The sequence below is a fragment of the Anomaloglossus baeobatrachus genome, chromosome 2 (assembly GCF_048569485.1).
Source record: "Anomaloglossus baeobatrachus isolate aAnoBae1 chromosome 2, aAnoBae1.hap1, whole genome shotgun sequence".
NCBI classification, from domain to species: Eukaryota; Metazoa; Chordata; class Amphibia; order Anura; family Aromobatidae; genus Anomaloglossus; species Anomaloglossus baeobatrachus.
Window position 1 is genome coordinate 636564036 of NC_134354.1, and position 15993 is coordinate 636580028.

Below are 15993 nucleotides of genomic sequence, written 5' to 3' on the forward strand. Positions count from 1 at the left end.
AGCTACAGTCATATGAAAAAGTTTGGGCACCCCTATTAATGTTAACCTTTTTTCTTTATAACAATTTGGGTTTTTGCAACAGCTATTTCAGTTTCATATATCTAATAACTGATGGACTGAGTAATATTTCTGGATTGAAATGAGGTTTATTGTACTAACAGAAAATGTGCAATCTGCATTTAAACAAAATTTGACCGGTGCAAAAGTATGGGCACTCTTATCAATTTCTTGATTTGAACACTTCTAACTACTTTTTCTTGACTTACTAAAGCACTAAATTGGTTTTGTAACCTCATTGAGCTTTGAACTTCATAGGCAGGTGTATCCAATCATGAGAAAAGGTATTTAAGGTGGCCACTTGCAAGTTGTTCTCCTATTTGAATCTGCTATGAAGAGTGGCATCATGGGCTCCTCAAAACAACTCTCAAATGATCTGAATACAAAGATTATTCAACATAGTTGTTCAGGGGAAGGATACAAAAAGTTGTCTCAGAGATTTAACTGTCAGTTTCTACTGTGAGGAACATAGTAAGGAAATGGAAGAACACAGGTACAGTTCTTGTTAAGCCCAGAAGTGGCAGGGCAAGAAAAATATCAGAAAGGCAGAGCAGAAGAATGGTGAGAACAGTCAAGGACAATCCACAGACCACCTCCAAAGACCTGCAGCATCATCTTGCTGCAGATGGTGTCAATGTGCATCGGTCAACAATACAGCGCACGTTGCACAAGGAGAAGCTGTATGGGAGAGTGATGCGAAAGAAGCCGTTTCTGCAAGCATGCCACAAACAGAGTCACCTGAGGTATGCAAAAGCACATTTGGACAAGCCAGTTACATTTTGGAAGAAGGTCCTGTGGACTGATGAAACAAAGATTGAGTTGTTTGGTCATCCAAAAATGCGTTATGCATGGAGGCAAAAAAACACAGCATTCCAAGAAAAGCACTTGCTACCCACAGTAAAATTTGGTGGAGGTTCCATCATGCTTTGGGGCTGTGTGGCCAATGCCGGCACCGGGAATCTTGTTAAAGTTGAGGGTCGCATGGATTCAACTCGGTATCAGCAGATTCTTGACAATAATGTGCAAGAATCAGTGATGAAATTGAAGTTACGCAGAGGATGGATATTTCAGCAAGACAATGATCCAAAACACCGCTCCAAATCTACTCAGGCATTCATGCAGAGGAACAATTACAATGTTCTGGAATGGCCATCCCAGTCCCCAGACCTGAATATCATTGAAAATCTGTGGGATGATTTGAAGCGTGCTGTCCATGCACGGCGACCATCAAACTTAACTGAACTGGAATTGTTTTGTAAACAGGAATGGACAAATATACCTTCATCCAGGATCCAGGAGCTCATTAAAAGCTACAGGAAGCGACTAGAGGCTGTTATTTTTGTAAAAGGAGGATCTACAAAATATTAATGTCACTTTTATGTTGAGGTGCCCATACTTTTGCACCGGTCAAATTTTGTTTAAATGCGGATTGCACATTTTCTGTTAGTACCTTTGTTCTTCCATTTCCTTACTATGTTCCTCACAGTGGAAACTGACAGTTTAAATCTCTGAGACAACTTTTTGTATCCTTCCCCTGAACAACTATGTTGAATAATCTTTATTTTCAGATCATTTGAGGGTTGTTTTGAGGAGCCATGATGCCACTCTTCATAGGAGATTCAAATAGGAGAACAACTTGCAAGTGACCACCTTAAATACCTTTTCTCATGATTGGATACACCTGCCTATGAAGTTCAAAGCTCAATGAGGTTGCAAAACCAATTTAGTGCTTTAGTAAGTCAGTAAAAAGTAGTTAGGAGTGTTCAAATCAAGAAATTGATAAGGGGGCCATTACTTTTGCACCGGTCTAATTTTGTTAAAATGCGGATTGCACATTTTCTGTTAGTACAATAAACCTCATTTCAATCCAGAAATATTACTCAGTCCATCAGTTATTAGATATATGAAACTGAAATAGCTGTTGCAAAAACCCAAATTGTTATAAAGAAAAAAGGTTAACATTAATAGGGGTGCCCAAACTTTTTCATATGACTGCATGTAATCTTTCATGACTTGTCACTCTGGACCTGAAAGATTATACAGTCTGGATTTGGGTAGTTTTGCTCCAGGAAGCAAATTAATGGGCATTTGTTTACACGATTGGGGAAACAAAACCTGACACACCCTCTCTAAAAATACATCCTCAAAACCTGACAAAAATGCCGCTAAGGTCTCCGTAGAGACTGCAGAGAAAAAGTTTTCAGGCAATTCTCATAAAAGTAATTTCCCCACTCCGCAATTTCCCTGGATTACCAATCCACTACTGGATTATGATCTGCCAATCAGGGTAAACCCACTACAATAGGAGTGGGAAGGCCCTCAGGAAATAACAGGAAATTACTCTACAATTCAGGGGTCCTACCCTCAGTCTTATATCATGTACAATCTGTGTCAGGCATCCCTGAGCCAGTGGCGCTGAGTCGATGGCATAGATGAAAATGGGGTTAGCCAATATACTGCAAGTAAAGGGGGCTTTACACGCTACGACATCGCTAATGCGAACTCGTTGGGGTCACGGAATTGGTGACGCACATCCAGCCGCATTAGCGATGCCGTTGCGTGTGACACCGATGAGCGATTTTGCATCGTTGCAAAAACGTGCAAAATCGCTCATCGGTGACATGGGGGTCCATTCTCAAAAATCGTTACTGCAGCAGTAACGAGGTTGTTCCTCGTTCCTGCGGCAGCACACATCGCTCCGTGTGACACCGCAGGAACGAGGAAGCTCTCCTTACCTGCCTCCCGGCCGCTATGCAGAAGGAAGGAGGTGGGCGGGATGTTACGTCCCGCTCAGCTCCGCCCCTCCGCTGCTATTGGGCGGCCACTTAGTGATGTCGCTGTGACGCCGCACGGACCGCCCCCTTAGAAAGGAGGCGGTTCGCCGGTCACAGCGACGTCGCCGGGCAGGTAAGTATGTGTGACGGGTCGGCGATGTTGTGGGGCACGGGCAGCAATTTGCCCGTGTCGCACAACAGATGGGGGCGGGTACCCACGCTGGCGATATTGGGACCGATATCGCAGCGTGTAAAGCCCGCTTAAGTCCACAGGTTATTACAAACAGAGCATCCACCATGCTGACTCCTTCTCCACTGTCCAAAAACACAGATATTTTCTCAGTCCTGCTCTCTAGCGCCATCTCTGTTGTCAGAAGAAACCAAGAATTACATGTAGAAGACAAACACACACTCCGATTCTCCAACTCCACTCCACCAATTGTCAGCCGAGGCCCATATGTTTCTTTTTGCTTAGGAATGGAGAGGCAGGCTTCAATAAAATGTCCTTTTTTACCACAAAAAAAGCAAAGCCCTTTTTTATGGCAGATCTCAGTGGAAATGTGACACCCCTGACCTTATCAGGGTGTCACAGGGAACTGCACTTATTTCTCTTATGGTGCAGAACTCACCCTCCATGGTTCTGGGATCCTAACTCTGGTATTATTTTCCATTAGCACACAACTCCTAACCACACCTCATATGACACCCTGTCAGGCACACCAGTGGCTGGTCTAGCTGGAAAAGGGCCACCCACCTAGGGGTCAGGCAGACTGGTGGGAGGGACATAGTCAGTTGAGTATTAGCCCTCAGAAAGTGAGGAGCTGAGGAAGTTATAGCTTCCTGGGAGACTTTGGTTAGGTCGCAGACGGTGGTCTGGGACCAGAGGAGTCGGAGACCCGGTCGCAGGGTATTGGAGAAGGGTGCTCAGACTTAGTTTTGGAGAACGGTTGGCATCGGAAAGTCCAGTAACCGGACCGGTACTGAGCACGGTGGGATACAGGACCCTAGATCATCAATGAGTAGCTTGGAGGATAGTCTCTTTATGAACTTTCCCCAAGAGCTCAGAGATCGAAAGTACCAACACAACGAGGGGGATAGGACTTTCCAGCTGATGCGGCCTACAGAAATCCCAAATGTCAGCCGTCGAGAGCACAGCTCCCCTATTTAAATATAGGGAGCGGGACCCCGATAGCTTCAGGCCGAGGGGTCACTCAGAAACATCTATCTACATGTGCATGGAGGCAGGCTCCAGTCCACCAGACAATACCGGCGGAAACAGATTCCTGGATGAGCGCCCCAGAGTGGCAACAGCACCCAGAGACTTGGTTTACTTCTGTGTCAGAGTCTGCTTAATGGTTGCCCCAACATCCACACAGCTTGAGTGAGTACACTGCTGCCCCTGCGTTCTGCCTTCCCCACAGCCCGCACCACGCCATACTCTCTCCTATCCTCTAGAGCCCCGGGGTCTCCCCTACCAATGGAGGGAACATCATCTGGCTGCCCCACTCCATCTCCCTCGGGTACTCCCATCGGCAGCGGCGGTACTCCCCTTACTGCGAACCACGGGCGGCGTCACCAACTCTCCCTTGTAAATATCCCCCCTTTTACACTTCGAAGTGGCCGCAAGACCCTGGGTCCGGAGACCCTTGAGCCACAGCAACCCCAGATCCGAGCAGTTCGACTGCTGCAGGCGCGGTACACCTCGAAAACGTTGGCGTCACGAACACGATCGGACTGGACCCACTAAACTGGGTGACGTGCTCCTTGGAAAATACGAACTGCGGTGCTGAAAGTCTGTTCCCGCCATTTTCCACCATTTTTGGCGCCTAAATGCCATCTTACCCACCAAAAAAGCGTGAAACTGAAGCTCCGCCCCTCGTCTAGAGAGTGCAGTCGGAAGCTGGAGAGCTGGCTGCCGAAAAACCAAGGGGGCATAATGGGATGTAACAGCGGAAGTGGTGCAGGGACGCCAGGAATCTGCCCATAAAGTTCCTGGAACCCACAGAGACAAGATGTCGGAGCAACACGACTGGTCATCCGAGAGTGCTGCTCCCGGAACAGCTGCCTGGATCGAGATGAGGAGCATGGCCGCAGCGATGCGGGCCCGCAAGAGAGAAGCCCTGCGTGTAGAGCGGGTAAGCAGAAACCCGGTTCCGGTTGACCCGGCCTACCTGGCCGCGGAACCCAATCTGCCCCCGGCCACCACCGCCGTCATGCCACCTCCTCCGTCCTCGACTGCAGCTGCTACCGAGACACTGCTCGCAACACCGACAGTGGACCACTCGACTCCTGCAGAGTTCGACCAGGCCGCGGACGCCGATCAAGTTGTTCCGGTTACTATAGCATCAGACCCGGAGGAGATGGAGGAAGAGCTCCAGTACAATGGAAGGGTTACGCACTTTGGGGGAAACAGCTACCGAGTCTCCCTGTCAGCACGGTCGGTGCCGGAGATAATGGTAATGGAGGTGGAAGAGGAATCCACCTCAGATGATGAGACCCCGGCTGATACTATTGATGCCCGCTTAAAGCCTGCTTTACACGCTACGATATCGTTAATGAATTATCGTCGGGGTCACGGTGTTTGTGACGCACATCCGGCTTCATTAACGAGATCGCAATGTGTAACACTTATGAGCAACCTTAAACGATCGCAAAAGCGGTCAAAATCGTTTGCCACAGAGAGGTCGTCCTGAAACAAAAAATCGTTTTCTGCTTATTAGCGATGTTGTTCCTTGTTCCTGCGGCACCACACATCGCTGTGTGTGACACCGCAGGAGCGACGAACATCTCCTTACCTGCCTCCACCGGCAATGAGGAAGGAAGGAGGTGGGCGGGATGTTATGTCCCGCTCATCTCCGCCCCTCCGCTTCTATTGGACGCCTGCCGTGTGACGTCGCTGTGACACTGAACGAACCGCCCCCTTAGAAAGGAGGTGGTTCGCCGGCCAGAGCAACGTAGCAGAGCATGTATGTGCATGTGATGCTGCCATAGCGATAATGTTCGCTACGGCAGCGATCACCACATATCGACCGTAGGACGGGGGCGGGTGCTATCACGCTCGACTTCACCAGCAAATACTAGCGATGTTGCAGCGTGTAAAGCCCGCTTAAGAGCCACATGTTGGCCTTCATGTTGTCTGTAGAGGCCCGTCTGAACAGCCTGTAAGCGATCACTCAGTCTCCTGATCAGAGCGCAGTAGCAAGTCCTGCCTCGGCCTCTAAACTCTGTCTCTCACCCCCCTGCTCGATATAATGGTGATCCCAAGCTATGCAGAGATTTCCTAAACCAGTGCTTGCTGCACTTCACTTCCCCATCTCTTCGTCGCTGATCAAGCTAAAGTGGCCTTCCTCATGTACCATCTTGAGGGAGAAGCATTAGTCTGGATAAATCCATTATGGGAGAGAGACGATTTGGTTACCACCAACATCTATATATTTCTAGAGACCTTTCGCATGGTGTTTAATGAGCCAGGACACACCACCTCTGCAGCATCATCATTCCTTAGACTGCGCCAGGGTATTATTACAGTTGGCCAGAATGTACTTCTGTACATTCGCCTCTGTGCTGGTTTCTGGGAAGGCCTGTCGGGCAGAATTAAAGAAGTGATCTTCTCTCGACCTTATACAACCTGATCTCACTTGCCACTCGGATAGACCTTAGATTCAAGGAACGGTCCAGAGAGGTGGCCCATGAGAAGAGACCGATACGTTTTGCTTCAACCTTCCAAAGACCACTCGTCCCTCAGCTGGCTCCATCCGTATCCACCCCTGAACCTATACAGGTGGATCACATACGGATGGCAGAACAACGCCGTGAGGTTCATCTGGCTAAATGGCTGTGCTTCTACTGCAGTACATACTACATTGCATCCGTTCCTATCTCAAGAAGCCAGAAAACTGCAAAGCCTAGGGTTGGTTGGAGAGGTCACCTTAGGTGAAGATAACGATAACACCTCTTCACATCTTACAATAACCGTCCACCTACCGTGGCTACGGACCCATGAAACTGTCCTTGACTGTCACTCCAGTGAGGTCATTCGGTGGGGTCAGTCCTGCCAAGAGAAGTATATCCTACCAGTCCGACCCATGCAACAACCTTGGAGGCTGCTCACTCTGCCAGGCCTGCCCTCCACGTCATGGTCCTATGTGGATGTCTTTGTTAAGAAGGAAGTTGAAGTTTTACCCCCTCACCATATGACTATCTCATTGACCTTCTGTCAGGACCCATTCCACCCCGAGGACGTATTATTATTATTATTTATTATTATAGAGCCATTTATTCCATGGCGCTTTACAAGTGAAAGAGGGTATATGTACAACAATCGTTAACAGTACAAAACAGACTGGTATAGGAGAAGAGAGGACCCTGCCCGCGAGGGCTCACAGTCTACAGGGAATGGGTGATGGTACAATAGGTGAGGACAGAGCTGGTTGCGCAGTGGTCTACTGGACTGAGGGCTATTGTAGGTTGTAGGCTTGTTGGAAGAGGTGGGTCTTGAGGTTCCTCTTGAAGCTTTCCACGGTAAACGTATCTACCGACTGTCTATCTGGATGACATCATGGTCTTCTCTCCTGACCTGACTACCCATAGTCCTACAGTAGTGTGACACCCTGGCAAAACCAGGTAGTCACAGATAGGCCCCTGCACAACACCCTTCCCTCACCTAGGAAACACACAGCTGACCTAAAACCCTAGTCACCCCCCCCTTAGGGAAAGATAGACACACCAGTGGGCGGGACCAGGCGGTTGGACACGCCCACCCAGGGGTCTAGACAGCCCGGGGCGGGAAAACAGGCAGATATGTTGTGAATGTCAGTTATGCTTTTGCTGCTGTGAGGCTCCCTCTTGTGGCCAGGAATGGTTTGGACAGAGACCAGGTGTGCTGGAGCAATGGGCGTTTCCATTGCTAACTCTCTGCCTATTTAAACCTTGATCTGCTAGCAGTCTGAGCCGGTTGTCATTTGGTCTTTAGTTTACCAGCCTTCTCATCTTGCTACAGACCACATCTACCCTAGATAAGTGCTTTGTTCTTTCTTATGTTGTTTTGTTCTTTTTGTTCTTATCTGGGTTTGTCATTTACTGTGGTTATCGTCAGTTCATTTGCATGCAGGAATCTTCCCTATCTGTTGCTTAGCTGGGAAGCTCCCTGCAGCTATGTTTGGAGTATTGCTCCTATAAGTCCATGTGTTTGTTGCTTCTTGAATGTGTAATTGTTCCTGCTTTCTGTTCATTGGTTTGACAAGAGCGCCTGATATAGGACGGAATTCAGATCGTGCGATCTGAGGACTTTTTGTACTATCAGGTATTTGGATTTTTGTAGGGTTTTTCTCTGGCCACCATCAGCCCCTTTCCTATCCTTTCCCATTTAGTCAATGGGGCCTCACCTTTGCTAATCCTATCATCCATCTGTGTATTGTGTTTTCCTATATCACCGTAGTCTTTGAATGTGGGGGGCTTGCTATACCATTGCGGTCTAATTTTGAGGCAGAGAGTTATTCATCCTTCCTTCCTTTAGGATAGCTAGTTCTCCGGCTGGGTTCGCAGTGCATAGGATGTTAGTTCACCCCTCAGCTACTTCTAGTGTTGATAGTTAGTAAGGGGATGGCAGCCAGATTAGTTGCCAATGCTCTTGTCACCTTTTTTGCCAATGATCTATTGTGATCTTCCATGGTTCCGGATCATAATACAGATAAGCTTAGTGGTTCAAGTTGAACGGTGCCAGGGTAGGAGCCCTGGTGCCTTTGGCTAGGTGGCAGACCGTGGTCTCTGTCAGCAGGAGACGGGAAGACGGCTGGGCAGAACCGAGGTGGACCGGGACAGGGTTGTAGCCCGCCGGTACCGACACGGGGAACCGACCCGGAAACCGGAGCACAAAAGGGGGTACTCGGACCCTGAAGCCAGGACCGGAAAGCAGCGGCCTGGTTAAGTAACCGATTGAGGCCAGGACTAAAGGTCCTGTCCCACCCAAAGTCCCTCATAGAAGACAACAGCCCACCAATAGGGATTGGAGGTCACCGCCAGGGCCCATAGATCCCACGGGCCAGCATCTGCGGGCATGGCTCCTTAGGCCACATCCAGCCGGGAGCGGACTCCTGCGTTTCAGACTAGGAAGTCCACCTTACACAAAGTCAGTGCAGAGGAAAAGGACAGTGACCACCTGCCTGGGTGGGGGCCCTGAATGCAACCGGCCGCGGCGGCCAGCCACCAGCACCTTTGGTTTATGAAAAGACTTGTGTGATTCATTAACTGTGAGTATCCAACCCTCCCGCTTGCTCAGGCGCGCCGGCCCTTGCCATCGCCATACCCTGCACAAAGACACTGGGCCCCGGGGCAACCATCCCTACCCATGGAGGGGTTAACATCCAGCTGCCACTACATCTCCCCCGGGCGCCCCATAACAGCAGCGGTGGTGCCCCACTTCACCACACACCGTGGGTGGCGTCACGAACTTAATGCGGCCTAGCCCGTACATCTACTTCCCCCCTTTTTATTCATCTTGTCCGCGTGACCCCCGGATCCGGAGACCTTCGAGCCACCCCCTTAGGAGGTCCGGGTCCGAGCAGTGGCGGCTGCTGGCACAGGGGCAGAACACTAGTATCCATCTAGTCTTGCAGACACTAAGGGAGAACTGCCTATATGCCAAGTTTGAGAAACGTCTCATCAAGAGGACATTTCATCCCTTTCTTGGCTAGGTCATCTCTGACATGAGATTGAAAATGGATCCTGAGAAAGTTTCTTACATCTTCAAATGACCTCTTCCCTTGGGACTTAATGTCATCCAGCGGTTTCTTGGCATTGCTAACTACTACCGACAGTTTATTCCACACGTCTTCACTCGGACCACTCCCATCTCCGCCATGATGAAAAAAAGGGGATGAATCCTAAGACCTGGTCGCCTGAGGCTGAAGAAGCCTTTATCTCCTTGAAGCAGTCCTTCTCCTCAGCTCCCTGGTCATGCATAGACTAGAGATAAACAAGCAGTTCTTTCTGAAAATGGACGCCTCATCTTCTGGGGATGGACAAGTATTCATGCAGAAATCGATATCTGGACGAATGGTTACCTGTGGATTCTTCTCAAAGGCCTTCTCAGCCCCTGAACGTAACTATTCCATTGGAGATTGTGAGCTGTTGGCCACTAAGTTGGCCTTAGAGGTGTGGCGATAAATTCTAGAGGGAGCGGTTCACCCAGTAGTAGTCTATACCAATCACAAGAATCTGGCCTACCTGCACTCGACTCGAAGACTCAATCCTTGGTAGGCTAGATGGTCCTTATTTTTTGCCCGTTTTGACTTCAGGCTGCATTTATGTGACACCCTGGCGCCGCCAGGTGGTCACAGAGAAGCAGTACACGCCACACAACACCATCCCACATCAGGTACCATCTGCCACAAAACACTAGCCACCCCCCCAGGGTAGGAAGGACACACCAGTGGGCAGGACGAGGCAGATGGGAGCGCCCACCTAGGGGTCTTGAGGATCTGCAGGAGGGAACCAAGCAGACAGTGACAGAGTGTGAAGTAGAGAGTTGGAGTGGAGGAGTCAAGTCTGAGCCTAGTGAAGGGTAACCAGGGTTGTGGTTCTGGTCTACTGGCTAGGTGGCAAGCAGTGGACCGTGTCCAAAAGTGACGGGAGTCCGGTCACAGGAAATCCAAAGTGGACCGTGGCAGGGTTGGAGCCCGACAGCGGAGATCCGGTCCGGAAACCGTGCACAGGCGGGGTACCTGGACCCTAGTTAGAAGACGGTTGCAAGCCCCTTCTCTAATTAACCAGGCCGGGGACAAGGTTCCAGACGTTGTTCCAGTGTGTTAGCCCAGATAGAGCGAAACGGCAGCCCACCGCGGGGGATAGGGTATCCGCAACAACCCACTGAGATCCCAAGGGTCAGTTTTCGCGGGCACATCTCCCAACCAAAACAGAACTGGGAGAGGACTTCCCCGTTCCACATGAGGTTGTCCAAAGGAGAAGAAAAGTACATAGTGCCAGAGGAAGGGACATTGGTACACCAGCCGGGTGTGGGACAGGATACACCCGGAAGCGGCAGCCGGCCACTGACACCTTAGTTTACCAGCAGACATGTGTGCAATTATTTAATCGTGAGTACACCAACACCAACCGGTCCGGCCCGATGCACCACCGCCGGCAGTCATCACCTCCCGTGTTCTGGACACTGAGCCCCGGGGTATCCACCCCTACCCACAGAGGGACCTAACACCTAGCTGCCGCTCCATCGCCCCCGGGTGCTCCCCAACAGCAGTGGTGGTACCCCACCTTACCACACACCGTGGGTGGCGTCACGAACTATCTCCCCTTTTTATTTGAGTGTCTGCACGACCCCCTGGTCCGGAGACCCCTCGAGCCACTGCGGATCCGTATCCAAGCAGCTCGGTTGCTGATGTTGGGGCTGCACATTTACAACCGTTGGACAAAAATTTCATGGCAGATGCACTGTCCAGGTCCTTCCTTCCTTCGGATTAGGAGGAGGATGCCCAGCATGTCACCAGTCGTAGCAAGATGATTCCTGTGGCCCCAGTTAATCTGTCTCAGATTTCATCATGGAAGACCTATGTTGCTGAAGCCAACAGAAAGAGGGTTCTTCAGTGGGGTCACTCTTCCAAGGTGGCCAGAAGAAAACCCTCCTCCTTGTCTCCCGACACTATTGGTGGCTGTCTCTCCTTAAGGATGTTGGGAACTTGTTTGCTTCTTGTCTATTCTGTGCTCACAACAAAACACCTAAGCAGCTCCCCTATGGTCGTCTGCTTCCACTGCCCATGCCCTCCGCCCCTTGGCTGCATATTGCCATGGATTTCATCATGGACCTTCCTATGTCTTCTGGCTGTTCTGTTATTTGGGTCATGGTGGATCGATTTTCTAAGATGGCTCATTTTGTCCCGTTGCCTGGAATACCCTCTGCGCCGGAGCCTACATTTAGTGCCTACGTTCAGAACATCTTTTGGCTTCATGGCTTACCACTGCACATTGTGTCAGACAGAAGTGTTCAATTCACATCCTGGTTCTGGAGAGCACTCTGCAAGTGTAGCGCCCCTGAAAACATCAGGAGCTACAAGGTACTGCATCCTGTCAAAGATGCAGGGCCTACCTCCAGGGACCCAGAAGACCAGTGCCGGTAACACCAAAACACATATATAAGCCCTGTTTTTCCCTTCCCCAAGGACTGGTGACAGACTAGGGTTGGACCCAATGGATGGCTACTTAGGGGTGGAACCGATCCAGTCCACTTGTCGACAGCCAGGGAGGAGGGGTCAGTCAGTAAGTAAGTGGAAGTGAGAGGAGACGGACGTAACCGTACTGATGGGAGAGTGTAGCGGTGACCTGTGGGCCCAGGCGTGTGGTTGCCGGTGGAGTACGGCGAACTACTCCCGGAACCATAGCACCGACAGGGTACAGAGCCCTAGGTCAGGCAAATGCTCCAGGCAGACCTGATAAAATCTGCACAGTGAGGGGACCATCCAGGACTGTAATGTCCAGGGGCACCAGAAGTGACGGAAAAACCAGGGACCAGGACGGAACACCAACCCTACAGGGTTCAAACGTACGGATCAGAGACTAAAAGACTACCAGGAGGGGACCCCCAGATGTTCCAAGCCACAGATACCCACCAACCAGAGACAGGTGGAAGGGAAAGAAGCCACCAGGTTACCACACCAGCACTGAAACTAAGGGGACCAGTGAGGAGATCCAGCCTTCTTCGGGTTGCCAGCCATAACAATGCTGTGAGTAAAGAAACCAGTTACACTGCAATCCCTTTTGTGGCCTACCTTCTTTCCACGCCTAACTCCATCACCTACCCCCCTGGGGCTTGGCCCTACTTGCGGAGGGCCCAACATCCAGGCTGCCATTAACACCAGCCCCAGAGAGACTGTGCAGCGGTGGCTCCATCCATATAGCCACAACCCGCAAGTGGCGTCATGACAAAACATTCTTACTATTCCCCTGTATATAACTCCTTTCAAGCGACCCCCGGGGTCAAGGAACCGTGCAACGGACACTCAGTGAACTGTTCCCCGTAAATATACGGCCCGGGACCGCGTACCCCATAGCCCTGGGGCGAGTCACAAGTTTTGGGGGTATCTCCAGACTTTTCATTGGCTTACCACCCTCACTCCAATGGTCAAGTCGAACGGGTCAATCAAGTTCTGACTTTGTTTCTGCGGCACTTCACTAACACACCTGATAGTGATTGGACCAAGCTGCTACCATAGGCTGAGTTCTCATACAACAACCATAACAGCAAGTCCTCTGCCAGATCCCCATTCCTTATCGCCTATGGTCAACAGCCTTCTGTCCCGCTCTCGGCACCCGTCACCTCTGGCATCCCCGCTGATCCAGGGATTTCTCCAAGATTTGGGAGGACACCAAAACGTCTCTCGAGCATGCATCCAGCTGGATGAAGAAACATGCGAACAAGAGACGACTGGATCCTACTCGCTCTTCCTAGATACAAGGTGTGGCTCTATACTAAATTTATCCTCCTCAAGATTCCATCATATAAATTGGGTCCCTGATATATCAGTCCTTTTCAGCTCATCAACCAGATCAACAAAGTCTCCTATAAGTTAAAGCTTCCAAGCATAATCACATTTTCAACTCCTTCCACATGTCCCTGCTCAAGCCTGTCATCCTCAGCCATTTCTTCAGTGACCCTGAAACCTTGTCTCAACCCATTCGCTTTGATAACGTCTTTGTAATGAGGGATATCTTAGCCATGAAGATGGTGCAATGTAGGACCCTTTTCCTTATTAACTGGAAGGTGTTTTGGCCTGAGGAGAGTGTAGCGCCCCTGACCCCCTCTGGGTACTACAAGGTTCTGCATCCCCACCAGGATGCAGGACCTACCCCCCTTAGGGACCCAGAACCCCAGTGCCGGTAACACCAAGAATCCAGGTAATCCCAGTTTTCCCCAACAATCCACCATACAATGGTTTCCAGCTAGGGTGGGACCAATGGATGGCCACCTAGAGGTGGAGCTACTCCAGTCCACCAGTTGACCAGGTGGGAGGGACAGACTGTGGAATGTAGTCAGTTCAGAGTTAATTGTGGAAGTGTAAAGGTGGAAGTGAAGTGACTCCCTGACTCGGGTTGATGGTGACCTGGTACCCAGGAGAGGTGGTTGCCGGTGGAGTACAGTGGAGTACTCCCGGAACTACGCACCGACGGGGTACAGGACCCTAGGACAGGAAAGAGCTTCAAGCCGCTGCACAGCAAATGGACCATCAAGGACCTTGCTGACCCCAAAGAATCCAAAGACTCAGTAGCAAAGGGAGAACTGGGGACAGGACGAGAGACTCCAACCCCATAGGGTTCACGCCACCATCAGGCGGACAGAGGTAGACAAACCACAGACCGAGGACCCCCAGTGTTCCATACCACGGGAACACACTTACCACAGACAGGTGCAGGGGAAGAAGGTATCAGAGAACCAGAGTGGCACTGGGATGAAGGGGACCTGGAGGCGAAACCAGCCGATCTCGAGCAACCAGTTAACACCCGAAAAGTGAGTAAACCAGTTGCACTGAATACCTGTTGGGACTTCTTCTTTCGACGTCCACCGCACCATACACCCACTGGGGCAATACCCTACTTGCGGAGGGACTACCATACTACCTGCTCATACCATCAGCCCCAGTAAGGACATTCTGCAGCGGCGGCGCTCTACACTTAGTCGCAACACCGCAAGTGGCGTCACAAATTACTTTATTCACAAATCCCTTGTAAATATCCCCCATTACAAAAAGGGCCCAGGGCACGGAACCAGGCAACGGCCACCACCGTGACATTCCCAAGAGACACTGCCAAGGACCGAGTACCCCATATCCCTGGGTGCTACAAGAGCTCCTGCGAACCCCGGGAGAACATTGATGCCCCCCTCCTTCTTAAGAACTTCTTGTCCCGTTTGAAGAAAGGGGGGTGTAAGGGAGGGGGTAATATCACCAGCCCAGGAACGCCAACGTCACCCCCCGCTCACCTGCAGAGCTGGGGGGTGCAGAGTTCTATGTGTGGTGGGGTCTGCAGAGCTATGTGGTGGGGTCTGCAGAGTTCTATGTGGTGGGGTGCAGAGCCCTATGTGGGACTGTTATTTCCAATGCTGTAGTGATGAGAGGTCAGGGCTGGGGCAGAATACTGACAGCCAATGAGTGTGCAGAGGGCAGGCAAAGGGCGGGTCTGGACAGTGAGGCCCAGCGGTGCCGGCTCTGACTGTGAAGTTTGGCACAGGAACATGTCATGTTTGGTTGAGCTGAAGGTAAACAAAGAGCTGCAGAGAATAAAGGGATAATTCAAGATGAACAAAAGGTAGAAAACAAAAAAAAAATAATGTAGGGGTGCTTTATAAGACAATACAGCACAGATTAGCTTAAAAAAAAATGGAGTTTATTTCGGACAACTCCTTTAACCCCATAGCGACGGCCTAACGTCTCAAGACGTCGGAAAAACAGGGTACTTATTCTGTTCCGACGTCTTGAGACGTCAGGCCGGAAAAAGCTTGTAGCGGCCCCCAGTGATGAAAAATCTCGGGGGTTTCAGCTACCGGAGGTAGCTGAGACCCCCAAGACTATGAATCGGGGTGTTTTTTTTGGACCCCGATAATGTGATCGCCGGTATACACCGTATACCGACGTACACATAAAAAAAAAAAAAATGGCAAATAATGCTGATTTCTTTCTCATCTGACATGATCAAACATGTCAGATGAGAAAGAAATATAAACTCCTAGTGCCCCCAAAGCCCCCGGTACCGGAGAGTCCCCACCCCCACCCCTACCCCCCCTCCGGAGCAGTCAAAATGGCGCCGAAGCGCACAGAAAACTGCCGCCGGCGCCGGCTCTGCATTCATTTCCCTCCGATCTGAAATGATCAAACATTTCAGATCGCAGGGAAATGTCCTCCCCCTGACCCCTCCTCCGGTCCACCGGAGCCCTCTGGTCCACCGGAGCCCCCTCCGGTTCTCTGGAGCGCTCCCCCTCCCCCCCTCCGGAGCATGCAAGATTGCGGCGCGCGGCCGCATTCATCCTGCTCTTTCTGCCGCATGAGACACGTCACATGCGGCAGAAAAGTCGTCCCCAGGTCCCCCGGTCAGCCCCGGTCAGCCCCGTTACCTGGCTGCTGCTCCGTCCCCGCGATCACTCCGCCTCCTAGAAAGCTGGCGG